At 45.6% G+C, this 25,929-nt stretch overlaps 1 protein-coding gene and 1 long non-coding RNA gene across 2 annotated transcripts in view; one reads left to right on the top strand and one right to left on the bottom strand.

Moving 5' to 3' along the window:
- Positions 1 to 25,929, top strand: part of LOC142788282 (ras-specific guanine nucleotide-releasing factor 1-like) — a 354,601-nt gene that overhangs the window by 29,234 nt on the left and 299,438 nt on the right. The gene's annotated exons all lie outside the window — the stretch shown is intronic.
- Positions 15,774 to 25,929, bottom strand: part of LOC142788294 (uncharacterized) — a 138,893-nt gene continuing 128,737 nt past the window's right edge. Inside the window, exon 2 of the long non-coding RNA XR_012889326.1 lies at positions 15,774 to 15,824. This is a non-coding gene — a long non-coding RNA (uncharacterized LOC142788294). The remainder of the gene's footprint in view (positions 15,825 to 25,929) is intronic.

Genomic DNA, 25,929 nt, shown 5'->3' with positions numbered 1-25,929 from the left:
AGGGCTGCGCGTTGCCCTGGCCCGAGAATGACCCTGCGGGTGTTCGGCCGAACGAACGAGACCGGGCGTAAATCGAGCCGCGCGCGTCGGCTGATCAAGCGACGGTGGGCACCGCGGAAACGCCCAGCCGTTTCGCCGACACACCAAGGCACGCCTGGTTGCCGAGCAGGATAGTTAGGAAGCGAGGGTACATCCTAACCGCGTCATAAAGCTCTCTCTCTCTCTTTTCTTCCTCTTTTGCCGCAACTCGCTCGCGTTAGAGGTTCCCGGAATGGGCGCTGAGCTTGCCTTTCGTGTCGGCCCAGCCCACCGGCGAGATTTGAGAACCAAATCAGATTCGAAAGGAGGCTTCCTTCTACAACACCATCGCTTAATGGCCCCGAGACCCATTTATCTGATTATGTGCGCGTTTAGGGGCCGTGTACACGGTGCTAGGTGTATACGGTGTATCTGCAATACAGCTTGCCCGAAAGTTTTTAGTCTCTTTCAATTGACCTCGCCTATGCAAGCATTCACTGACATTTCCCGAGTCTTGCGCTTGCGCTACATGTTTTGTTTCACCTTTACTATAGCTACCAGGAGTTTTTAACTGCCGGCCCTTTTAGTTGTGAATAGGTTTAGTAGCAGGTAGATTTCTCACCCCTGCTGTACATTCTCGGGGCTAGTATATAGTCAGTACACTTGATGATATGTTGTTCGAGTAGTGGACATTGAAGACAGCTGTTTCATTAGCAGTGTGGTGATAATAGTTCGTAATATTGGGTGTACAGTAATTCCCCTGACAGATTGCTGCCTTCTAATATTGCTAAAAAGCAGCAGGCACACAGACCTACAAATCCGAAATTTTCGACTGTCATGCTTTACCAGAACCGAACTTGTCCTTAAGAGACTTCTGTCCATTGTGCCTCTTTGCACCAGGTGACACTTCTAGTCTACCAATGTAGTGCACGGACAAATAGACCACGTGTGCGTGCTATGGGTCCACGCGGCCCCCTTGCGGCGATTAACGTAGACGCGTATTGCCGAAGCGGTAACGGGATCGTGCCAGTGAAGAAAACGGAACCATGCCAGTTTCGGCATATTGCCGAAACTGGCACGATCTTGTTACCAACTAGCAGCCAGACTCCGCACTAAATGGCCACGATCAGTCATCACCACTAGGTACCCAATAACAGTAATTAATATAGTTAGGGTTTAACGTCTCAAAACCACGACATGAGATAAACCCTAGTGGAGAGCTCCGGAAATTTCGGCCACCCGGGGTTCTTAAACCGGCACCTAAATCTAAGCACAAGGGCTTCCAGCATTTTTGTCTACACCGAGATTGCGGCTGCCGCGGCCGGAATGCGATCCTGCGATCTGCTGGTCAGCAGTCGACCGCCATAACCAATAGACCACCGTGGCGAGCTACTCAATAACGGACTGTGCAAAAAGAACTGCTCTAGGTCATACGCAACACAAACGCTGTAGCATACGTATACTGACCATGTACACTCCAGTCACCAAAAAGTGAAAAAAAAATCGGCATCCCATTAAAATCTTTCTTTGAGTCACTCCTTTAAGAAATGTCTTGAGCACAACCCCTGTGTTCGTCAGACGAAACCAATAAATTGAACTCCGAAAGAGCGTTCTACAGGGCCTTTTTTTGCACGGTATATTAAACTGAACCCCACAAAAGGGCTGTTGTGTACGGCACGAAAACAAAACATATGTTAAGTACACTTGTGTTGTTACTTTGTCTTCTCGCGAAAAGGTCTTTAAATGTAACTGAAAACATACAAATCACGTTATGTCCATTTAGATAGGAATAACCATTGTGGACGACATCAATGCTTTACCTTTGCCATTAAAAAAATTATTTTGATTTCCTCTGCTTTAAATAAAGTTTTTGCATTCCATTCCATTCCACCCCGCTTTTAATGATGAATGAGAGTTGGTTTCGACAAGTTCCGCCGAATAACGATGAATTCTCGCCCTACTCACTTCCGTGCACTAGTACAAAACTCCGCGAATCAAAGCTGCTTGGTCAGTTTCTGCTCTGAACACAGAACACATAGTACCCACTCCTCGACAAGCTATGCGGCGAAAGACAGAGATTCCTTTCCATTCGTTTACAATAAGCGAACGTACTCCACCAAAAGGCATCACGACAATTATGAAGAATTCTATCCGAGGAAGACAATTTGTCTTCGAGCTTTGTCGATGGGCTGCACCAGATGAGAAGCTGCGAAGTTTTTTTATAATCTAGCTTTCCGCACAATGAATGCTCTCTATCCCCTTACATTCTAAACCGATGTAAGTGCAAGGCTTGCAAAAAAAAAATAAAGGACAAAAAGCAAGCATTACAACATTATGCTCCTCATGCCGCCATCTGGTGACACCTTCCAGCACTCCTACTCGCAGGCTGATGCAGCCCACTTTCGCTTTTTTTCTTTTTCGCACCCAGATTAACCACTGCTTCTGAAAGCGCGGGCAAGTTGCCGAAACCCGAATCACAAAGGGGCAGCGCTGATCAAAGCGAGCGAAGAAAAAGGGAGAGAAGTATTAGCTTGAAAGCATTCGAATTAAGGAGCAGAGCTTCGCTGCCACGCTCGTTCGGAAAGAAGCCTTGCGAGCGAAATGGGACGAGTCGTCGGGCAAGGAGAGGCCGGAGAGAGTCCTGGTGCGCCTGAAAGACAAGTTCCCTCTGTGAGCCCGCTCTAATTCGCCGCTTACATAAGATATAGCTCACGAGAAAAAAAAACATTCTTCGGCTTACATCAGGCGGGAGCACTCCTTCGCGCTATACTTACGTCTTCGCTCGCTTTCTCCGAGACGTCGGCCGCGTTTGTGCGTGCGTTTGCCCGCGCCTAGTGGTAAGCCTGTGTGCGCGCGCGAGTTTCCTCGCCGAGTGTCGAAAGTGAGCGAGCTCGCGCACGAGGCCTCGTCGACGCGCTGCTAGGGCAAATCCTTTCCGCTCCGCAGGACAAAGCTCCGCGCGATAACGACATTAGCGAAGGGTGCCACCGGTAACGGTGGCGACTGTCGAACGAACCCCGTCGTCGCTGTCGGTCGCGGAATTCTACGCAGAGGGCGCCCCACCTCGTGGGGTGGGAGCTTTGCAGCACACCCCTCTTACAGGAGAGAACCAAGGCGGTGTCCCCGACTAAGCAGCGGAGCTTCTCTGAAAAGCAGCTACCACGTCGGCACGTGTCGCGAAGCAAAGGGCGCCCCGACCGAGACGAAATGGATATAAAGAAACCTAGAAGGCCCTAACCAGAGTCTGCTAATAGACGGATATCTGGTACTTCGCGAGTAATTACCTGACAGCAAGCCGAAGCGAAGAAAAAATTCCGAGTGAAAGCGTGCCTCCCCCCTACATCAATAAAGAATGAAGAATGCGCCCAAGGAGGAACGAATACGTGGCGGGTGAAGGGAAGTTAGTCGATCAGCTAGGACTCGTGCTCAAAGGTTTCCCGTAGTCGCTTCACCATAAGGAGTTCGAAGTGCTCGCAAGTCGGGTAGCAACAGCAAATATGGAAGAGAAGCTTAGAGCATCGATAGAAAAATCCAAATTAGGGAAACAGTGTGCACACATGCAGGACGTTATGAGGGCGCATTCGGCATTCTATAATCGTCAGGTCGGGGCCGAGTGAACCGAGCGTCGCTGCGCAAACTTGATTGAATCGCTCCGCTTTCGCGTCGGCATGCTTCAAAGAACACTCGCCCTTTTCCCTTCGCCACTCATCGCCGGCGCACATTGGGGACGATGCATTCTTGCGCTCCGAAGGGTCTACATCGAAATGCTGCGTGCGATCGCGTCGCTACCCCGCGCCCCCCGGACTATAGCGGCGCATCGGCGCATCAAACTCCCGATATGCGACGCCCAGTTTTTGATGAGGGGATGCCGAGGAAGGGGATCCTGTGAGCGATGAAGGGTGCACTGACGGTAGGGGCATGAAAGCTGCAGGATCACAGAGGAGTGTTGCGAGGAAGTCTTCGTCCCTCTCGTCTCTTCTCCACCATACCCGCTTGCTCTCCCATCGGAGTGCCACTGCGTCGGCTTTCCCCAAATTTAATTAGCTAGGCTGCACCGTCGCTTTTGCAGCTTTGACGACGGTTTAAGAGGGCGCCCCCCGTCTTCTCCCTTCCTCGCCCGCGAGTGTGGCCTGCCGTCCGTGAGAAGCATCTGGTCACTTTCCCCCGCCATTGCTGCTGCTTGTTGCCCCGAGTCTTGCTTTTCGTCAGGACACGGTGCCCTCGTTGTCGTTTCGTTTGCTCGGAAATTTTCCTTATTGGGCCACCGGGGAGGCTCTGCTTCGGTGTTTCGGGACACTTTTTACGAGGATATCTTTAGTATATACCAACGCGCCGGGAAGGGCGAGAGTGTACTGTCTTTATTTTCCGGCCCCGAAACAGCTTTTATACCTCGCTTTCGGGAAGTCACCAGCACCGGGCGATTTTCCCCAGTGCGTAACTTGAAACCCCGAACCTTTACTACTTTGCTTTTCTTACATTTATTCCGCTTTACGACGTTACAACCTTGCCTCGTGCGCGAGACATTGACACCATAAGCCCCCATGCGACGTCGCTTGCATTTTTTTTGGTCCTTAATTTGCGCAGTTTCCCATCTTTATCTACATTTTCTTCTCCAAAGTAGCGACCTTCTGCAAATGACTTGGCGAAACTTTTGTCGTCCTGCGACCGGCGGAAGTGCGTAAGAAGGCGCTGAACGAGGCACGTGATAAAACCTCGCGAACGTTGAGTAAACGGGACTTAATAGCCGAAAAAGCCGAGAATGAAGGTGAAGTTTGCGAAAGCGATCGCTCGCGACAAGCCGGCTGTGGAAGCTAAAATGGGTCGCAGGTATCTTAAGAAGGGGAAGCAAACTGCGTTCAAGCAGCGACGCACTCCGCTCCTCCCGAGATTTATGCACCCCGAATGTTGTACGGCGCAGCAGTTCACCAACTAAGTATACACAAGTAAGCGGGTAATGAAGAACCCGAGTAGACTGCAGCATGAGTACGATACGGAAGACGTCGACGAAAACAAGGAAGATAACATGAATAGATAAGATGAGCGAGAACGCATGTAAACCTAAATAATCGAAGTGTGATCAAAATAGCTTGCCGATTCTGGTTTCTAAGCTAAGCGATGTTAATCATAAATATTCTACCATGATGATCTAAATCTAGATAAATACTTTTAAAATAGGGTTTATAATTGTTAAAAAAACAATACAGTATAGTCACGAAATGTACAATTTGGATTTCTGCTAAACAAGATGATAGTAATATTTAAAAAAAATGTGTTTATGCTCAGCTTTACACTGCAAAAATTGCGATGAAGACGTTGATTGACAGCGAGAAATCGGTCTGTTCCATGAGTGGAAATTTGAGTTAGATACAAATGAACAAACCACAAATATTCGGCTAGAGTGAGAATCGAGCACAGTCCTTCTGCAAAGTAAGCAGGTGTTCTAGCAAGGAGTGATGCAAGCGCTTGAAAGTACTTCTTAAAAAGAACAATAGGATATGGTGTAGAAGGAGGAGTTTCCTTAATGCGCGTAATATATCGAGGTACAATCGTAGAGTTGCATCAGGCGTCAGAACATGTGAATTGCGCAATGAGTGGCCGGTTTAAGGCGGCCCACCTATTACAAACTTGTTTTCATGATTCCACAATAGTTTGAAGCGGCCTTTGTTAGGCGCACAAACACATGGTTGAAGGGGATGCGCACGGAGCCCGATTAGCAGTGGGTACTTTGCCAATTTGAAAAAGAAACAATAGTGGGCCGTTCGCAAATTTACATTCATCATTCCGCGATAGTTTGGAACGGCCATTGTTAGGCGCAAAAACGTTCCTTTCCTTGCGGCATGGTTGAATGCGATGCGCACGGAGCCCATTCAGGCTATCGCATTGTACTCCCGAGTAAGTGAGTATGAACTTTATTGAGGTCCTGAGAAGAAACAATTGGTCCCGAATCTGCATGTTACACTGCAAATGTCGTCGAAAGACGATAGTCTTGCGTCTGGAGAGAGTGAACAATGCGTTTATGTGATGTTCTGCGCAAAAAAATCGGTGAATGGTATTCTGCAGGCGCTGCGTTAGAGTGTCTCGAGTGTGTACCGGAGGCGAAAGAGCTCATTGATGCACGTTAGACACGAGCGCCATTTGGCAGTTTGGCAATGAGAGACGCCGTAGTGGAGGACTCCGCAAGTTTCGGCCACCTGGGGTTAACGCTGATTGATGCCACGTCCGGGATTCAATTCCGTCCCGCCGCGGTGGTCTACTGGCTAAGGTACTCGGCTGCTGACCTGAAAGTCGCGGGTTCGAATCCCGGCTGCAGCGGCTGCATTTCTGATGGAGGCGGAAATGTATAGGCCCGTGTGCTCAGATTTGGGTGCACGTTAAAGAACCCCAGGTGGTCGAAATTTCTGGAGCCCTCCACTATGGCCTCTCTCATAATCGTATCGTGATTTTGGGACGTTAAACCCCACATATCAATCAATCAATCAATCAATCAATCAATCAATCAATCAATCAATCAATCAATCGGGATTTAATTCCACCACCTTCGGGTCACCGGTCGAGTACAATAACCACTAAACAGTATCGCGGGATAGTTTCTTTCTTTTTACGTTTTTATTACGACACGTAAAGGTTACGGGAATGCGACGCTTAGTTTCTCAAATTCACATGTTTTACACACATTTGACGGTTCTCTAATCATTAGAGATCTTTCGAGTTACAAGCAAGGAACGGGATGTATAACATCAGAGAAAGAAGCTTGCTTTTTTTAAAGCTGCGAAAACACGTGTCATGCTACCGGTCTAGAGCGTAACACAAGATAAGCAAATTGTACTCGTAGGAAAACGTTGCCCCCCAAAAAATAAACTGGAACCACGCAGGGTTGACCAGGAAGATACAGTCTACGAAGGCGCGAATGATAAACACATCGGAATACAAGATAAACACTCCTGATAGGCTTCGGCGGATGGGCGTATCTTGAGAAGCACCATAGTCGGCTGTATGCTGAAACGTGAACCTTGCTTATGAAAACAAACTTCAGCACCACGGCAAAAAAAAAGCAGTGGAAGAAGAAACCATTAAAAAAAAAGTGAATCAATACTAGGTGCAAAACCAAGAAAGTACTGCGATAGAAAAATGAAACGCGCATAGAAAGTTGCCGAGCAAAATATGTTCCGAGAATTGTAACCCTTGAGCCCAATCTTGAACCGAACGTTCCGGGGTTGTTAAGAGTGGTAAGCCCACAAGCCATTAAAACATTTCATTACTATTGGGGTTTAGCGTCTTAAAACCACCATATGAATTTAAAAAAGGGTGCCGTAGTGGAGGGCTCAGAAAAGTTCGACCACCTGGAATTCTTTAACGTGCCCCTACACCTAAGTCAAGTTAACTATTGAAGCGAAAAAATTGGGCAAGGATGAAAAAAACATGTAGCTGCAGTTTTTTAGCATTCTAGTTCCACGTTGTCAAGGCAAGGATAATGCGTGGAGCAGTTCGCATTCCCGATGTGTATGAACCGGAATCAGTTACATAGAAGCAGCGCAAATTGTGTTACTGCGACCATTACTCATAATAAGAGCAGAAAAGAGAAAAAAGAAAGTTGCTGGTAGGAGAACCTCAGGTAATTGAGCCATACAAGATATAAAAGGAAGAAAAGCAATTTCGACGTGCGCGACAGCTCAGTGTAGAGAAACTACGCGGAAGTGCATGCTAGTATTTGCATGCTGGCAAGCGAAGCGGAAAGGAAAGTGCAGGAGGAAATGGGTAAGTTCCGGTTCCTGCCGCGCCCGTTGTTCCAGGAAAGCGCAGCAGTTTCGTTCACTTGGCCAGAATCATGGTTTTTAATTAACCCGTGTTTGTGAAGGAACGGAGCGCCGCTCTCGTTCTTCGTCTTCTTTATCCGCTTATCCCATCCACCAGCGCACAGCCGAAGCCTCTCGCTCCTGTGATCCGGCTTGTCCCCCAATGCCTACGTCGCCATGTTTGACGTCACGCCTGACGTCACTCCGGGTCGGTCGCGTCGTGGTGCTTCTATACGCTCTTCTTCGTTGATCTTGACTCACGCGAAATGCTTCTCTGTACGGGGGCTTCCTTAGTGTACGCTTATTATCAATGTTTTTATGCATTTCACTTTAGGTAGCGTGCGTCGTGCTTTCGTGAATTACAGCTGCCGCATCTCCTGCGTTAGCCCCGCAGCGGTGGTCTAGTGGCGGAAGTATTCACCTACTAAACCCGCAGACCGCGGGATCGAATTCCGGCTGCGGCGGCTGCATTTCCGATGGAGGTGGAAATGTTGCAGGCCCTTGTGCTCAGATTTGGGTGCACGGTAAACGGTAAAGAACCCCAGGTGGTCAAAATTTCCGGAGTCCTCCACTACGGCGTCTCTCATAATCATATGGTGGTTTTGGGACGTTAAACCCCACATATCAATCAATCAATCAATCAATCAATCAATCAATCAATCAATCAATCAATCAATCAATCAATCAACCAACCAATCAATCAATCAATCAATCTTCTGCGTTCATATAACGCGGAATAAACAGAGATAACGACTGCTTGCAATGCCTAAAAATAAAACAGACTGTATTTTCTTCTGATATCTTTCATATTTTTCTGAAGGAGGGATGTAAAGTTGCCCTGATAACCCAAGCTTGAAGCTCTAGATTTGACAAAACTTGTTCGCCATAACCATTCTTAAAAAACTTCATCATAATCCAAATCTGTTCCCTGTATTTACATTTATGAACATGAATGCTGAACTGTGTTGGTGCGATTCTGTACCCTTGATTGGAAGTGGTCGTTATGTATGTAATCTGCTTCGTATGCCATCTTTTATGAATATGAATGTTGTACCATCTGGGTGAAAGGACTTGCTCGCGAATGAAACAGCACTCGTCTTAAAAGTGAATAACAATAGTATTAAAATGCCATAGTAATAGATTTCAGGCTAGGATTGCTCAAAGTGAAGCGTGTCACGCTTCTTTGTAAATTAAGCAGGACTGATTCATGAGGATTAATAAAGTGCCATTCACAATCGAAGCCATTGTCATATGTAGGAGGATTATCTATTAAGTAAGGAGCATTTTGCTGTGAAGAAAAATAAGTTTGGTTAGCGTAAGTACATTTTTATCTATAATTGCTTTAATGCCTTTACCCTTTTCGTAAAGCCGCACTAGCTTTTTTAATCTATTTGAATTGAAGTTTGCCGCCTGTGAATTGAACCAATCAGAAACGAGAGCTTTGTTTTATTTAGATTTTTTACTCGGCAGTCAAGAAAAATGACGCCGCTGCATTAAATTGATTGTGACGTTTTGTTTTTGCGTACATGTTGTGTAATGAGATGTCGTGGTCTGTAACAGCACGGGACAATAAGTCGCCGTCATCGATAGCGGTATAACAGTCGTCTATCACACTTCTCCTTATTGGTCATTAGGTATTTTCTGTATCTACCATGCACAAAGCTCGTATTATGTGGAGTTGCACGTTACAGTCGAGTAAACACTCGTATGCGAAAGGAAATTTATCAGCGTTTATCAGCCAGAACACTTATTGGAAATCGTCGATCAAATACAGTTCGCTTATTGAACTGCTCTATCAGCCTAGATCAGGGAATTATCATGCTTTGCTGATCATTAACATTTGTGGTGTCATGTGCGAAGGCTTTACGTCTGTGTATGGCATTCTTTCACACGTTTTTGTAAGCTCGCAAGCTAAGTAACCTTCGGTGATTTTCATTAGCTCATGAACTTCTCGCAAAAAAAGTGAGAGAGAGAGAGAGAGAGAGAAAGAAAATCACAGGAAGTAATCGCCAGATGCTGGTAGTAAAGAAATGTGCGAACATAGTCGTCTTTACTACTGGATCCCGAAAATTTAGTCAACAAGTCAAGTCAGAATATGGAAAAAAAGCTTGACGGTAGCCTCATTTTAAAACAAGATCCCACTAGGTAGTACAACACTTTTCTACATACTCGTTGCGTCCGCTTTAAAGGACAGCTTTATCAGTCAACATTTGCAAAAAAAAAAAAAATAATCCTCTTGTCAGATGAAAGACCAAGAAAACGAGAGTTTGCAGCTGACCTTGAAAAACCTCATTCGTGTTACATACAGCTCCAAAAGTAAAGTTACGTTTTAAAGCGTTATTTCATAATCCTTGCTGTTTAACTAAGCTTTCTATTCTATATTCCACGCCACCTTCTTCGAAGACGCAAACGTCCACACTTACGAATGTCGAAACTAAAGCTTGTACTCCATACGAGACTTAGTTCGCTTTGTATGCTCTCACTGTCCGTCCGCTCTCTTTTTCGCGTCGCTGTACACCATGCAACAATTCGCTTGGTGAAATTATCGAATTTTCTTTTGATTCGGCTGGGTAGCACTCAAAAGAAAACCGCGAGATCATGGAGACGAATTGCGTCACGATAACTTATTTCGAAAATAGCTTTGTTAGTGTGTGTGTGTGTGTGTGTGTGTGTGTGTGTGTGTGTGCGTGTGTGTGTTTGTGTGCGCGTGCGTGCGTGCGTGTGAGGAAATCTCATGTTATCTTTTCTCTCAAACCGTTCGCATTTGTGAAATTCCCGACGTAGAAACTTGGTGCATGGCGACAGCATTGCGAACGGTGACCGTAGGTAGCAGAGAAGATGAGAAAATCGAAAGAAAGTGAAAAAAAATAGTGGTTTTGGTGAAATTGAAATTGGATACCTGAGCTTACTCTCGCTGCTGCTGCCCCTGGCGTGCTTTATGAAGCTAGATGGAGTCTCCGCGAGAGATGAAAGCGACCACACGAGGCCACGCGAGACATCTCGCCACGAGGCTCGGTCCTCGCCACAAAAGAGGGAAAGGTAAGCTGCGTCGAAGAAAGAAAGAAAGAAAACAAATAAACAGAGACACCGGGACTGAGTCAACCGGGACAAAGCGTGCAGCGGACTGCAATAATGAAAGAAACGAGCGAAACTGGTGCGCGGAGATGAAACCTCTTCTCATCTCGAGATTACATTGGCTTCATCTTGGCTCGACGACGCATTAATAATGACAAAACTACACGCTCGCCTCGAGCAGCGACGAGAACGCTCCTTCAGGCTTTGTCGTGCTTTCCACCAGCTTCTCAGCCGCTGTGAAGACAGCTCCTTGCCGCCGCCGCTTTTGCTGTCGCTATTTGGTGCTTCGCACCGGGGAGCGCAAGATATAACCCGCGCACGTATATGTACAGCGCAAGGCAGCCGGTTTTTCTCCCGTGCGCTCCAAGTCACCGTCGTCGATCTCGATATATATGGCGCGACGCGATTTCGAGGCTCCTCCTCTTTCGAGGAGATTAATTTATCTCCGCTCGCTAGCACTCGCGTGCATTTTTTTTTCGCGCATGCGTGCGCGTTTGAACAACTACGAGGCGCCCCATTGGCGTAAACAAGACTCACCGTCGCGCCCCGTTCTGTCTCCCAGGGATGCGTCTCGCAAAACTTGCGCGAGTACTTTTGCGGGGAGATGAATGTTCTCGCCTGTTTGTTAACAACGATGGGGGGAAACACGGCAATTGTAGCTTTCCCGTGTGGATGCATACGCCAGTGTGTAGCATCCCGGTGAGTAATGCGAATGCGAAACTGAATTGACGAAGAAGACGCTGCAGCACCGCCGTCAGATCGCGTGTCGCTCGCGTACCTGCTTGTTTCGAAGTTGCCATAGCCGGCGGTGGCATGTCTCTTACCAGTATGAAGCAACTTGACAGCGTAGGGTATTGATCATCCGATGCCGCTTCCACCATCGTAGTTTTGGTGTGGTATTGAGATTTCCTCTTTTTTTTCTGTGTATTTACGTACTCGGCTGAACGCTTTCAAGAACAGAGGAATTACGAAAGTGTTCGTCGATCTAGGCGGCACGATGGCGTCGAAAACGGGGGTGGAAGAGAAGACGCCTGTTGCAATTGTTGCACTTGTGTTTGCTGTAACGACTCCAAGCACTTCGTCTTCGTCGTTAAGTTCACCCCTTCTCGTTGGGGTCGCGTCAACTGCAGATGTCCAAAGTTCGTCCAGCGAGGCACTCACTTGCGACATACTCGCAATCGGCTACGCTTTTTACGCCTAAAGCACACGCGTGCCCGCAGCTGAGGAATATTAATGGTCGGCTCCACAAAGTTTCCTAAAATTAACTAGAGAGGACTCTGGCGCTGCGATCGTTCAGCGACCATGGGTACAGTGAATTAGAAGGGGGTACACTCTACCATGGGACTGGTGGGTAGCGCACGGATTTGCCTAGTCTCCGTACTTGCGGGCCTCGAATCGCACTTGTGGCTTCGTTTATTGCTGGTCTCGTTTTTGTTTCGAAAAACGAACCCTTTTGAATTTCGTGACCCGATTTGCATAGGTAAGCCTGAAGGATTAAGGTGGTGATGCACAAGCGCTGAAAATTTGATGACTATTGTTTCGTGACAAAGCAGCTTTAAGTCACGCGAAGCCAAAAGAACCGTAAAGCACGAAGACAAAGCAAATGCGTGTATTATCCATAATTCCCATGCTCATTGAAGCACCATGCATTGCAGCCAGCTCCCATAGATACTAGCGCCAGATTTCCCTCTAGTGCATATTTAAAAAGCTGTATGGTTGGCTCATACGCCGTTGAATTCGCAGGCATCGCTGCTGAAATTCAATTATTGGCTAATATCTGCCACCTAGTCAGAGGTGGCACTATATGGGCGCTTACGATTGTAGTTTTTATTTGGCGAGTGAGGCGAGAGTAGCCGCAATACGTTGCCTTTGACGCGTCATTGTTACAGAGAGTGATGCCTAGGTCAAGCTTCAAGGTATTCAGTGTTTCATCAGCCAAATAAGTTCAGCTAAGCAAAGAAATTCAGTTATTAACAAAAATTGGGCAGTTAAACACATTATTAGAGCGGTCATTTGCCGCGTCGAGTTCGCAAGCAAGGCGCGACTGGTTGACAGCCTCAACTTGCGTTTCAGTTATGCTGATTACATTCTTGTAACTACACTTTTCATGAACTGTAGAGCTGGTTTGTTCGTGTCTTTGGTCAGAGGTGCTTGCGGCACGGCACTAAATTATTTGCTCACTCTGCCCAGCTTATGCCAAAAGGAAAGGGTTTCGCGTAAAAGTTGCGCTTCTCTTCGAGGGTCAAGCCCGTTGCTATCGGCCTGTTGGAAAAACCTGAGAGAACTAGCGCTCTCTCTCTTGGGTATGTAGACATTAAAATAAATGTGAAGTATACCTTGCAAACGTCACGTGTGGCTCTAAAGAAATAGATTTGGGGGCGTGGAATGTGTGAAACATCTTCATCTGTACGTTACATGCGAAGCAGCTCTTTGACTCACGTGTGTAACGCCGTACGTGCGTGCGTCCGTACGAACGCGCCGCAATGCGTTTGCCTCACCGCAGGTGCTGGAGTGGTGGAAAGTAGGTGACGCCACAGATGCGCGTTGACGTCACTCTCCCCTCGCACGCTTCCCTCACAGGTGCACACTGACGTCACTGTATCCCTCTCATTCGCAGCACGGTTGCCGCAGTGCCCGCAGCTGCCTCTTCGACGTCGCGTGTCTGCAGGAACCTCTCACCGTGCACTTCACCGATTACAAGGCCGTGGTAGTCAAGGCGAAACGCGCGCTTACTCCGGTTTAGCGACCACGTCTCAACTCTGAAGAAACAACGACTACTTAAATGTTGCCAAACGCTTTGATGAAAATTACGCGAAACCCGACCCCCTTCCCGTGTCTTTGCGTTTCAAACAAACGTTTACCCGAGTAAACGCTACACTGAGTTTTGTGTCAAACCGTTATTCCAGCACCCATCTTCGTTTCAACCGTGTCAACTCCTTGCGCACTACTGCTGCTTCGCCACCCATCAGGGTTCCTTCGAGGAGATGGTCCATAAGTTTTAGGAGCGAAGCTCCTTAAGGCGTGGGCTGTGCGTCCCCTGTATGTAGCCACCTCTCGTTCAGTTCTTGCAGTGTTCACTAGATGGCAGTACTTGTAGCTGACGGCATTAAGTATTACGCTAGCCACCGCCCGATCTAAAGGGGCCATATCCATCCGTCCGTCCATCCATCTATCCATCCATCCATCCATCCATCCATCCATCCATCCATCCATCCATCCATCCATCCATCCATCCATCCATCCGTCCGTCCGTCCGTCCGTCCGTCCATCCAAAAGATGCAAGATGTTGTAAACTAGACGGCGGTACGTGTAGTTGATTATGAAAGATGCGAGGTGTTATAAAATAGGAATGATGCCACATATGGCGCGTGTCATCGTTCGATATAGTGCGGCGACGTACGCTAGGGGGAGCGTTGCAATAAAATCGAGTGGGCAAAATGTACGGAGGATTCATGGTTTACCAGGTTTACCTCCGGAGCTTCGCCCACTCATCATCATTCACTTCGTGGATGTGGCGGCACTTTTTTTTTTAGTAGGTAGGCGTATATTTTTTTTCTGCACATTGAATAAACTCTCAATATATCAGCCTCAACTAGATATGTTTCATGTCGAATGCTTTTTATCTTCAAACTACGACAAAGGCTCTCCTATTGGAACGTCGACCAGCCTGTTGAGACATTCGATCCTGCTCGTTTAGCCTGTACGAACTGTCGTATATAGCACATATAGAAGGCAAACAAGAACTAAGTGTTCAGGAAGCCGTACTAGCCTATTATATTCGCGCTAACGATGACTACAGTTTTGTAGTGTAAGTTAAAAATCCCACAATGTTAGTCGGTTTTGGGACGTCAAAACATGCGTTGTACTTAAACTCAATATATGAATGTTCTGAAGCACTTGAATCAGAGCACTTGTTTCCAGTTTCGCTGTTCTGTACACCGACCGCCACTAATTGCCTCGCAGCGTAACGAAGAAAGCTTCCCAGAAAATGAGAGCTGTTTGCAGAACAAGGGCCATCCACATTAGGTTCGTATAACTTCTCCTAGAAAGTCACTGTATAAAGGGGCATTGCTCTCGGTGTAGCGTGAAACGATGAGTAAAGAAATAAAGAGGTTTAAATTGAAGACGGTAACGAAGTTTAAGTATAGGCGGAAGGTCTTCGCAGTTTTCTAGACACACATCCGAAATCTTGCAAGATGAACGCCAAAATGATCTCACCTTCCGCTCGCTCCTTACTGCGTTTCGACGTTTCGGTGCGTTCGCATTTCAGGCATTCTTGACTCAATTTCAATTACGACGTCCGCGAAACCTAATTAAAAGTTGATACAGAGGAGAAGAAGCTGCGCTCTTTTTTTTTGACGAGCTCATGTGCTCTGCGTTCAGAATTAGCGGCTGGTTCGTCCAATCAAACAACTTCGCACACACTGCGGCAAAGTCAAAACAGTCGCTTTAAGTTACAATTAACTCACTGCTAAATGGGCTATAATAAACCGTGCGAGGTATTAATAAGTTATATTCAAACTTTTCATACCCAGTTATTCATCTGCTTTCGACGCCGGAGAAGTACTGCTTTCCGTACTTAGTCGGTACTTGGAAATATAATGCTAGTGACGTAGATGAATACACTGCGTTGAGATGGGGGGGGGGGGGAGGAGGAAGCAACAGAAGGGAGAAGGCAGGGAGGTTAACCAGAAAGACATCCGGTTGGCTACCCTACACTGGGGGATTAGGGAAGGAGACAAGAAAGACGAGAACGAGGGAAGAGAGGGAAATGAAAAAAAAAGGGTGGGGGAGAGACTGACAGTAATTTCACTGCAGCGTGTAGAACTCTACCACATGTCAGAGGCGTTCACACAAGCCTGTCTTTCTCAGGAAACACAGCAGGGCTTTCACTGCCTTGTGGGCTGTCGAGGCATTTGGACGTTGCTGTAATAGCACCTGCACAGAAAAAGGCCGATTATCCAGTCACTGCATTGCGTTGGCAAGTACTTGTCTATCTGAGGCAAAACGAGGACAAAGGCACAGCAGGTGTTCGATATTTTCATCGAGATAATTGTCACAAAACATCAAGGAACAATTATGAAGAAAGTATAGGACTAGGGATTGACGAGAACAGTATAGCGATTTGGGCGAGCTTGTAGATCGTCGTCATGAAACAGAACACGAACACAAAAGAAGAAGGAAATAACAGACGACAGGAACGCTGTGTCATCAATTGCTGGCACAGCGCTCGCATATAAATAAAAGATTTGACTATTATTTCCTTTATCATTTGTGTTCGTGCGCGCGCGCTGTTTTATTGCGAAAAGCTTATCGAACATCCTAATTATAAACCCATCAGAGGGTCGGTCTGAGCTAGTTGCTGCGGCGACATTATGAATTCGGTAATTGCACCAAGACGGGAACAAGAAGATCACACACAGAGCGCTGTTTACAACTGATATATATTGCGACACCAACACGCTATATGTGCAGTGTCTTCAATAATGAAGGTGTAACTGTGCATGCTTTAGAACTGGGCTATCAGTTTCTCTCTTAAATATATGCTCTATTTCTTTCTTCATTCTTTTCTTTATACTTGGCTCTGTATGGTCTTTTTATTCCCATCATTGCGCTCTCCTCACTTTTACAAGATACGCTCATATGGCAAAACATTAACATGCAGCTGCTAAAGCACTAAAAATTGCCCATGATTGATTTTAAAGTTGGCGAATGCTCTGGGGTTATCACAGGCAATGTAATTGTATGTCTTATCTATATATGACTGCTCAGTGGTGCATTGAAAAGAACGCGTCTTTCACCTAATGACCCCCCCCCCCCCCACTCCCCCTACACACACAACATAGTGTCATCAGCCGTACCACCAACCGAACATGTCACCTCACGCTCCGAAGACGCATGAGTGAATTTTATGAACGATGTAACTTGATGTGTAGGCGTATTGCAAGCCGAATAAGTTCTCCCTTGGCAACTCGTATTTAATTGAGAATAATTAGAGCTGAGGAGGCGCTCCTGTATACCGGCTGTGACTTGGGGTGGCCTTCGGCAATGCTTACTCATTTATGATCGGAATGGCTAGCAGCCCGACTTGTGATCACTGTAGCCACGAGTAGACAATCCCCTATCTTCCCTTTGAGTTTCCTCGCTTCAGTGTCCCAAGAAGAGAACTTCTATAAGCAGTAGATGGACTTGGAAATCACCCAGTGTAGGAAGAAAAAGCCCTAGGACGCTGACCGAGACCATTCTCAATACAAGGGCCTTGAGAATGTTGTAGCATTTCTTGAGAAACACTCATCTTTGATACACTCTTGCAGCAGTGTAGTGTACCGGTTTGCATTTTCCCTTCTTTTATTTTTTTTCTGTCGTAAAATCTCATCTATTTCTTCATCCCCTTACTCTGGTCCACATCACAGGGTATACCCAGCCAGCCCGAGGACTGCCTAACTTTCCTGTCCTTCAGTCTTTCTCTTCCTTCTCTTCCTCTTTCTCGTACATCTCTCACGACTGTCCACGACGTCATTAGCGTGTACTTACTCACTTAGCAGTTGAATCGAGTGCCGCCATGTATTCTACAGCTACAGCTTGAAAGATACAAATTACGCATCTCACTTGCGGATGCCATGGCTACGCCATGTATGGATGGCAACTCACGACAACTTTAAACAGAACGGACCACCTGCGTTTGCCGGCATAGCAAATTATCCGACGATGATTGATGTATTCAACAGTACAGAAGCATCGAACGCACTGTTATAAAAAAAAGATTTGTCAACTATAAGACAGGATTTGATAGCTGCCATCAAAGATGAAAAGTTACGTGAAGTAATATTTTTACTCTTCGCATTGTTTCATGCAGTCTTTCACCTTTTAACCTTTGTTTTTCTCTATCGTTTTTTCTATCACACACTAACCAGATGGTGCAAACATTGTCCGAACTCTTATTCTTACTCTCTCTAGCAGCAAAAAAAAAAGCTTTAAGCTACAAGCAATGCGCGTTAATCAAAGTCACCACGGCACACACGGCTCAGCATTCGTGGCAGCAGAAGAAAAAAGAAAAGGAATGAAAAGTCAAAACCCTGCCATGTCTTACGAGCGACATGACTGACGAGGGGTGAAGCTGTTCCCAGCTGCCGTGCCGAGAATATAAGGCACTAATGGGCGAGGCAAATTTTCTCGTCGACTCATTCATCCATTTAGTGGCCGGCCTTCTTTCTCATCTCTTCAGCGGAAACCGTGACACGGCCGCCTTCCTTGAATCTTAGAAGAAAAAGAAAGCGGCAGCGAGGAAGATTCTTGTGTGAGGTTCTACGGCGAAAGTTCTTGTTCGAAGAGAATATGCCTAAAAGCACGCGTGTCACTCTTAATTAAAAAGGCGCGCACATCCGGTACGTGGTGTCGTGCAACTAAGACTTGACGTTGGCGTCGAGACAGCTATGATAGTATTTCATGATCGCTTTGTGAGGCTATATGTTTTAACCATTATGCACATAGAACGGCTGCAAGAAGATAAGTTTGAATAGATAGATAGATTAGATAGATAGATAGATAGATAGATAGATAGATAGATAGATAGATAGATAGATAGATAGATAGATAGATAGATAGATAGATAGATAGATAGACAGATAGATAGATAGATAGATAGATAGATTGACAGACAGACAGATAGGTCACGTGTCCCACTCCAGATACATCGTACAAAGGCTTCTTTATTTAAGGTGTTCTTTCTTTAGTTAGAGTGGTGTCTCTTTACAAACCAGCCCCAGACTAATTAGCGGTCAGTCAAACGGGCAGGTTCGTGTCACACGCTAAATGCTTGCCAATGAAACATACTTTACACGCAATTCAATCGCTTACTAGTTCTCTGTGTTACTCCTCGCAACTGTACGTTTGGTTGTGCCGCTGATATTGGACATGTTATTCAAAATTATGCGTACCGAGGTAATGTACATATGTACACTGACGCAATGAAATCAATTTAGTTTAAAAGCCTTCTATTCATTATTTTATGTTTGTCGATAAGTGCGAGGTCGCCGCATATACACTACTGTACTCGTGTTAAATCAGCCTTCTCGCTTACTGTCTTTACAACTCGAGATCATTTGAACACTCACAACGAGCGGACAGTAGCCGCCCATTATGTTCGGTACAGCCTAAGTGCGGGCGAAGCGCACTGCAGGAAATGTCAGTGTTAACATTCAGAACTATTGAAGCGGCACGCCAGAAGCATTTCTATAGCACCCAAAATGCATTGCAAAGGGTCATTTGTGGGTGCTAGCTAGAGCGAATGAGCATTGCGGCATGAAGAAAAATAAATCAACACAATATGACCGAGTGCGCATTTCAGAGCGTACAGTGGACGTTCATTCGGAGAGGGGGCACACGTACGTGAAACCGAAGTGAGACAGCGAGAAGAATAACAGAATAAACAAAAAAGACTGAAAGATTGATGTGCTGACAGTTATGTTGCCCACATGCATGCGCGTATCCTTGTGCGTAATGATTTGACCTGTTAACTGCTATGTTCCCCGTATATGCGGATTCGATTGAATGATGACCCCAGACATTATCAGAGACAATATTAATTGCCCATCAGACATTTTCTTTTCCTTACGTTGATGTTTGGTGTGCGTGTGTGCATGGGCGTGCGTGTGTATCTGTTTGGTCATATATAAGTGTGTTTACTTTCAGTATACGTATCTGTCATATATACGTATATTTCGTAATTTCATATATATACGTTACTTTTCATGTACGTGTATCTATTTTACATATACGTGCATATTCGTGCGTTTGAATTCCGTGTACTATACTGTTGGTATGCCTATTGTGTTGTAGGATCCAACAACTCAACAGCTAAAGAGAAGTCGGCGCCTTGCTTGCGCGCCAAGAACTCCTTTTGCATCAAATCACTAAAAATGTAAAAAAAAATCATGAAAGCTAATTTTGCTGGAGAGTAGTCTTTCATAAAGGGACGGTAAACGTTCGGGCCACTGAGCACGTTTAAAAAGGTTCAACTGCAGGTGGGCAGTCACGTTAGTAGAAAAAGCTTGCGGTCACGGAGACGAAATGTACGAATACCAAGCGGAACACATTCCCGGGTACTTCGCAACGCATGCTGCATCCTTAATTGCTCCGTAGAGAGGCGGCGCGTTCATGTGCAAATGCGGGCTACTGGTTAAGCATTTCGAAACGTCCTCTCTGTCAAGACGGTTAATGAGACACTACTGCGAGACTTCGTGTACGCCGCCGCTTTCGCGAGTAGTGCGTTAATTAAAGAGATTAATGATGGCGCGATACTTGCGATCACTGTCGCAATCTGCCGGAGATACATTGGTGCGGTCTCTGAAGAAGTGCTTTCGTAAGTCGGGCGCCGTTGTTTATGGTGAAGCTTAACCAAAATAAGAGTGAACGCGCAAGCGGGCGCGTGTTTTAAACAGCTTCGCTGCGTTCATCCGACCTTTAGTTCGAACTGAGCGAACGGGAAACCCTTTCTGGTTCTTGTTGCCCTTAACTTGTGGCTCATACCCACTGTGGGGAATCACTCAATAATTGAGTGGTCTTAAAAAGTATTAATCGATTTTAGAGTAAAGGAACTTACAAATTGAAAACGTTCCAAATTTTAGAATAAAATTTTGATGATCACTGATCTGTACTTACTATAAAAAGTTTGTATTAGTAAGAGATATTAACCTAGATCAAAACATAATTAAAAAATAAAAAAGGAGAAGTTATACGTATGTCGACACAGAAGAATAATATTAGTCTGTTAGTCTTTTCGTTTCATTCAGATAATTCTGCACTGCCTCGCAAACGTTCCTACTGGCAAACGCAGAAATAGAGGCTCCAAAGAACAGAATCACGGCCATGGATAAATTCATTCCAACTGTAATCACGAAGCGGCACCCGCTCTCGTTCGCTTCTCCCTTTTCGTCCTCTTCTTCAACTTCGGTATCACTCCAAACATGCGCCCCGATTTGTCCAGTGTTAAATGCAATAAATATGGTGGGCGAGCGAACGAGTACGGAGGTAAATATAGAAAATAGGAAAGGAAGAGATGGAAAGCGAAAGAAAGAAATAAAGAAACTCGAAGAAACAGAAGAAAGACAGGAAAAGATAGAAATACATACAAAAAAAAGATATAGAGAGACATATATGAAAAAAGAGAAGCGATAAAAAAGAAAGAAAAAGTCAGAGAAAAGGAGAAAAGATGAAGGTAGAGAGAGAAGATATAAGTAAAGAGAAACAAGGGACGCAGGTCAGCTCCATACTTTCGTCAGGCTTGGTGCCACTAGTGAAAAGTTGCCTTTATTTTATATCATAGCGTGTTTGAGAGATGTTAGTTTTTTGTGTAGCGCCGGCTACTTCTTTTCACGGATAACAGGGCGCGCGAGAAGTGCAGCAACTTAAAAAAATACATAAAAGAGCAGCTAGGGAGTGTTCGTGTCAGTCTATTCACGTATAGTGGTGCGACAAACAACACAAAATATAGTAAAGCCACCTAACACTATATAGTTTGTATAAAATGAAGTTATACGGACGTCGTATATTCCCAGAATAACAATGAAAATGGCAAAGTGCACTTTAAACGACACACAATGAGCTTGCACACGAGGCGACACTTAACGCGTATGGTATCGATAGTATCAGGTACGATTTCTCTGTCTTTAATTTTTCAAGATTTTAGAGAGAGAGAGAGAGAGAGAGAGAGAGAGAGATTGGGAATAAAATGAGGGAAAGGCAGGGAGGTTAACCAGAAATTGAAGCATCCGGTTTGCTACCCTGCACTAAGGGAAGAGAGAGTGTTGAATAAAGATGGGAAAGAAAGCGAGAAGTGAAATACACGCGAAAAAGAAAAAAAAGAAAGTGAACTGGGTGCTATAGTCCATTCAATTGGCCACTACCACGCAAAAAGTTCAATAAGGCCTTGACTAATTTGCTGTGCGAAGGCACATTATTTCGCCTTTCAAGCACTGACTGTTCTGACAAGGGTCTGTCGTCAAGGCGAGCTAACACAGCAGCTAGCTGCCGTCTATATATCCTCGCAAGGAAGATAATGCTATTCTTGTGTGTTGCCCCGGGGGGAAAAAAATGAAGAGCAAAACGCCACATGCATTGACTAAGCGGATCAAATGCAAATTTTCGGATGACGGGCGGACAGTGGAAATTCGCTCGGAAGATGTGCACTTTGGTCGCGCACTTAAAAAAAATAAGATCAAGACGTAACTGCCCTATTACCGAAGTTTTCGAAAAACGACTTAAAGAACCACGTTTTGCGATATGAATCGAATTACGCTTTGAGAGCTTCAAAAAAAAAAAAAAGGGGGGGGGGGGGGGCAGGACAAAAGAAAAAAAAAATGAAGCCAAGAAGGAAACCCAAGGAAGTCATGAAAAGTTCGCCACTTCATGTAAACGGGAAGAGATCGCGTATACAGATTACACAGGCGTACCGCAATGCGAGCTGCAACAGTATTCAGAAAGAGGGACGCGTCACCCGATCTAAGATTCATACGGAATGTCAATCTCCATCAAGCGTATTGTTTTTATTCTCCCACCAGCACACTCTCCCTCTCCTAAACTTTGCCACCACCCCTCTTTTTTTTTCTTTAAAAAATAAAGGAGACAGAAACCTATATTTGTGAGAGTTCACATTTGCAAAAGTAAACTAAAATACTCGAAGCTGGATTGGATGCTACAATGTGCAACGCCGCGAAATAAGGGTATCGTTTCAGCACTGCGTGTTTCGTCGTTGGAAGCTCGACAAGACGTCTCCCTGATGTTTGCCAAGATGGGCTGAATTACATTTGCCGGGGAGCAATACAAGAGTCATTCGATAGAGAAACTCGAAACGCGTGCAGCCCGTTCGGCGGTGCACCGAAGGCTACGGCGAATCAGGAACGCCGAGCTTGCCATCTCAACCAAGCCAGCGCACCGTGACGAGTGGAGACGTTTGTCGATATCATCTTGCATCTGCATACACTCGTCCAGTAAAACAGAAAAACTACGCCAACCCTCGTCGTACAAACGTCCTCTATAGCAGGGTAAGCGGAACACTGGACGAGTCGTTCTGAAGGGGTTAAAGCAACGTAAAGCAACGTTAAAGCAGGACCACGGGGAAATTGTTAGATCAGTCTTCTTTGCTTGCAGTTACAACAGCGCATAACTGTTTTACATGTAAAGACAGACAGCAGACAGACAGACAGACAGACAGACAGACAGACAGACAGACAGACAGACAGACAGACAGACAGACAGACAGACAGACAGACAGACAGACAGACAGACAGACAGACAGACAGATAGACAGACAGATAGACAGATAGATAGATAGATAGATAGATAGATAGATAGATAGATAGATAGATAGATAGATAGATAGATAGATAGATAGATAGATGTTGAGAAGAAAAAAGAGAGAGATAGAAAGAATATCAGAAAGGTGGGAAGGTTAACTAGACTTAGTCAAATTTGCTACCCTACAAGCGGGGGAAATGAAAAGAGGGAGCAAAAGAGAGAGAGAGAACGAGGAGGAGATACGAATTGTGTACACACACACACACACACACACACACACACACACACACACACACACACACACACACACACACACACACACACACACACACACACACACACACACACACACACACACACACCGCACATACAGTGCAGGGTTTCACTGGCGGTCACTCAGTGATTTGGCCCTCAAGCATTGTAGAAGGGCTCGTGGGGCTCTCTGGGCTAATGTACTTGAAGACCACGCGCCCGAGATCTTCTCCAGAGTGAAGTGTCATAAGATCACTGGACTCTCTAATGTTGGGAAGAAAGAAGTGAAGAAGAGGTAGGGAGTTCGACAAGACGCTTGGACTGGTTTGCTACCCTACTCTGGGATAGAGGTAAAAAACAAAGAAAGGAGGCGCAATCAAGCTACACGTGCATCTGTTGATTACATGTTTATATGCGATCAAGCATAGGTTTTTTTTTGTACGCTTAGACGATTCACCATAAATAACGCAACGCGACGAGATTCCATAGCAGTGGCACCGCTGGTCGCGAATCACGAGCACGCTGTTATGTTTCCTGCCGGGTTCAGCCAGAAAATCTGAGGACCATATTCATTTTGCGAAGGCGGTGCAATTTGTGCGTGTGCTTATAACATCTACCTTTTCCTTTGGTTCCGCGTGCTATAAAATTCTCAAAACCAATTTTTTTCAGCATTCATAAAACAATAAACCTGTCGCGTTCTGTGTCCAAGTGATAAGCACTTGTAGCAACCAAGCTCCGCGTTAAGGTCGGGCTTAAGAAGGCTCTTTCACGCACTTCGTTTACGCAGGGGTCACGAATTCTCGCAGCGGTATCGTTGCGGCCGCGAGACATACTGCATCGTATTTACACGCGAGAGCACTTTAGGGGAAGGATTTCAGTCGGCTGTGCCTGAACACCTTTGATCATCCTGTAGCGTAACTCACCGCAACGCTAATGCTGTAATTGTCGACATTTCGGCTGCAATCACAGGGCCAACTTCGAGCAGTGCGAGAGAGAGGTCTGCGGCAAGCGTGTTTGTTTGATAGCAAAAAAAAAAAAAAAGTAAGCGCCTACCAGAAAGCTGCTCGGGGCAGAGCGAGGCAGAGCTTGTTAGCAGAGCAAAAAAGTGCGTGTGAGAAGTTTCAAGTTCGAAGTGTGTTTCATAACTTTTAATGGTACATGCATTTACACTTTTAAGGACCCCAAAAAATTGGGTCCCAGATAGCATTATAACATCAATAACACTGAATTGCACCCGCATGAAAAGGGAATATTTAGTTATTAAAAGACAGATAAAAAGGAAAGACACAAACGCAGTAGCTATAGAACTGTGTGCTGCAGTCGGTTTCTCAGTGGTAGCGGCAACCACAAATCCCAGCAGTGATGGCTGTCATCCACACCACAGCCGATATGATCGATATACCAGGCTGGTCACAAGGATGACACGTGCCATTGCGAACTAACTCGAAGAACTGTCAACTGGTCTGCGATTAGCGAAGAGCGGAAAGCCTCAAAACACAATTCCGAGAAATTGTTTAAACTTTTTTCAAAACATCATCTGCCCATCTCAGACCGCGTATACACGTGACAAAACAAGTTGATATTATAAGTTGGTACCTTGAAGAAGACTACTTGTCAAGGGAGAGAATAAGATGAGGGAAAGGCAGGGAGCTTAACCAGAAATTGGAGTATCCGGTTTGCTACCCTGCACTAAAGGAAGGGAGAATGGGGAATAAACAACTTGTCCGCTTGAACTATACTGCGTGTTCAACTATTTTTCATTTCTTCAAGCATCCGGAACCTACGCTGCTACAACATTTCGAAAATAAACGTTTATTCCTCCTCCTCTTCCTTCAAACTTCCCTCTTACCTTAACATTTGAACCTTGAGAATGTTTGGCTGTACGCATGAGAGTAAATTCCAAAAGGTTCGGGTTCATTAAAAAAAGAAGCAACACAAAACAATAATACCATCTGGGGTTTAATGTCCCAAAACCAGGATGAGGTTATGAGAGACGCCGCAGTGGAGAGCACCGGATATTTTGACCATCTGAAGTTGTTTAACGTGCACCTAAATCTAAGTAAATGAGCCTGAAGCATTGTTGCCTCCATCAAATATGCGGTCGCCGTGGCCGGAATTCGATCTCGCAACCTGCTGTTCAGCAGTCGACCAGCATGATTACGAGATAAGCGGGGTGAGTGGTAACACAATACAATACAGGACGTACCGAATGAGATCATACCGACTGATTTAAAAATGGAAATCGTGGATGATTACGCTCTGTAAAGGGTACCTGTGCTCCACCCCTTATGAGAGAAGTCAACCCATGCTATTCCGCCGCAGTGCATTATGGGATCGAAAATAAACAATCTCTACTTCCTTTTCCCGGAAGTTCAAAAGTGATGATGACGGTGCTGTCTGCCTCCGTATGCACCTTTTCCGATCGCAAATTAGGTTCTGTAGGAGGAGAATGTTGAAGGTCGCAGGAGGAGCTAGTTTTACTAGGGATGGAGGCTGT

The sequence above is a fragment of the Rhipicephalus microplus genome, unplaced genomic scaffold, assembly GCF_043290135.1.
Source record: "Rhipicephalus microplus isolate Deutch F79 unplaced genomic scaffold, USDA_Rmic scaffold_52, whole genome shotgun sequence".
In the NCBI taxonomy this organism is placed as follows: domain Eukaryota; kingdom Metazoa; phylum Arthropoda; class Arachnida; order Ixodida; family Ixodidae; genus Rhipicephalus; species Rhipicephalus microplus.
The sequence above is the reverse complement of the archived record's forward strand: the minus strand, read 5'-3'. Positions and strand labels throughout refer to the sequence as shown.